A 2,500-nucleotide genomic window follows, 5' to 3' on the forward strand; every position below is an offset into this window, starting at 1 on the left:
TTTCTCGACGGAGGATTAAAACGGGTCGTCGGGCAGCCGGGGCGGAGTAGCGACATGCGGCATCATGATCAGGGCTCACAACTCAATCATGGTCGCAATTTCCTTATCGCCAACAGAAAAAAACAAACTAATTTACTCCCCTCCAGCCGCAAATAAATTACTTTCTAGAATGTTCCCCGCTACGTAAACACGTCGCGGACCGGCGGTGGAATTACAGCACTTTTTGTTGGGGGGGGGGGGGGGGGGGGGAGCTAAATCACCCGAGGCCATGATAAGCAAAAAGCAATAACACGAATAGAAATAAAAAAATAAAAATACAGCAGTGGGAGATTTTTCTTCCATCCCATTTGTTCCTTCTCTCCACTCGTCTTCTTTCATGCTCCTCTCTTTATTCCTGCATCGAATTTCTTCCCATTTATCTGTCTCTTCCCCCCTTCGCATCTCTCTCTTGATTCCCACTCTCCTTTAACATTTCTTTCCAATCTTCACTCTTTCTCGCATCTCTCTTCCCCCTTCGCATCTCCCTCTAATCATCACTCTCTTTCCAATCATACCTCTCTCTCGTTTCCCTCTCCCCCTTCGCATCTCTTTCCACTCTTCACTCTCTCTCTCGTTTCCCTCTCCCCCTTCGCATCTCTTTCCACTCTTCACTCTCTCTCTCGTTTCCCTCTCCCCCTTCGCATCTCTTTCCACTCTTCACTCTCTCTCTCGTTTCCCTCTTCCCCTTCGCCTCTCTATCCACGCCCTTCGCTCCTGGGTCCAGCCGATTCTTTCCGTTCGCGCAACCTCATCAGAACAGTTGAGGTTGCTTACTCGCCCGGCGCAGCTCGGGGTATTTGGGAAGGGAGAAAAAATACTGAATTATTACCGAAAATCTTTTACGATCCCGGCGGAGGTTTTATATCAAGAGGAGACATTAAGAAAGGGAGAAAGATGGGGGATGGAAGGGGGGATGGAGGGACGGGGGGATGGAAGGGGGGATGGAGGGACGGGGGGGATGGAGGGATGGAGGGATGGAGGGAGGGAAGGAGGAAAGGGTGAAGGAAAATAAAAGGGAAAAGGAGAGATAAGTTAGATGACGAGCGTGGATGCGTGAAGAATGAATGGTCAAAAGAGATAGCAGAAACTTAATATTATTTCCACTGAAGAAAAATATTATTCTCCTCCCGTCCCGACGTCTTCTTAACATCGAATCTTTTTCCTTTCTTTCTCTTCCTTCTCATTTTCTAATTTTCTACCTTTGCTTATCTGTCACATACTAACCATAATATATATATATATATATATATATATATATATATATATATATATATATATATATATATATTCATATATATATAATATATACATAATATATATAATATATATGTTATATATGTTATATATATAATATATATAATATATATAATATATATAATATATATAATATATATATATATATATATATATTATATATAATATATATATAATATATATATAATATATATATAATATATATATAATATATATAATATATATAATATATATAATATATATATAATATATATAATATATATGATATATATAATATATATAATATATATAATATTTATAATATTTATGATATTTATAATATTTATAATATTTATAATATATATAATATATATAATATATATAATATATATAATATATATATATAATATATATACATATATATATATAAATAAAAATATATGTACATATATATCCATATATATACACATCTATACATATACAAATATAAACATACATACATATGCAAATATAAACATATATACATGTATACATATAAACATATATACATGTATACATATATAAACATATATAAATATAAATATTAATGCATTATATTTACACATACATATATATAAAGATATGTAAATATAAATATATATAATATATATACACATATACATACATATATATAAATATATAATATATATATACATATACATACATATATATAAATATATAATACATATATACATATACATACATATATATAAATATATAATATATATACATATACATACATATATATAAATATATAATACATATATATATACATATACATACATATAAATATAAATATATTTACATATATATAAACATAATTACACACACACACACACACACACACACACACACACACACACACACACACACACACACACACACACACACACACACACACACACACACACACATATATACATATACATGTATATGTTTCATCCAAACTACCTGCCCTCGGCTACTGAGCACCAGGACTTCTTGGAACTGTGTTAGTGTAACGTTCACCCCACTTACAACTGGGGAGAGTTTAGCAAACTTTGGACTTTCCCTAAAGTACTGATAAGTTAGAAATAAGTTACAGACTGCTGCAAGAGCAAACAACCAATACGACCTGAGGCCTTTGGGAGTCAGTTCGGCCTCTGTCTCTACCGTAACTATGCATTCTTTCTACGCATAAGGCTTTCAA

The 2,500-nt window shown here is 33.0% G+C and overlaps 1 long non-coding RNA gene across 1 annotated transcript in view; it reads right to left on the reverse strand.

Moving 5' to 3' along the window:
- The window catches only part of LOC125034536, an 87,547-nt gene that overhangs the window by 76,020 nt on the left and 9,027 nt on the right, over positions 1-2,500 (reverse strand). The gene's annotated exons all lie outside the window — the stretch shown is intronic.

Source organism: Penaeus chinensis, chromosome 18 (assembly GCF_019202785.1).
Source record: "Penaeus chinensis breed Huanghai No. 1 chromosome 18, ASM1920278v2, whole genome shotgun sequence".
Classification (NCBI taxonomy): domain Eukaryota; kingdom Metazoa; phylum Arthropoda; class Malacostraca; order Decapoda; family Penaeidae; genus Penaeus; species Penaeus chinensis.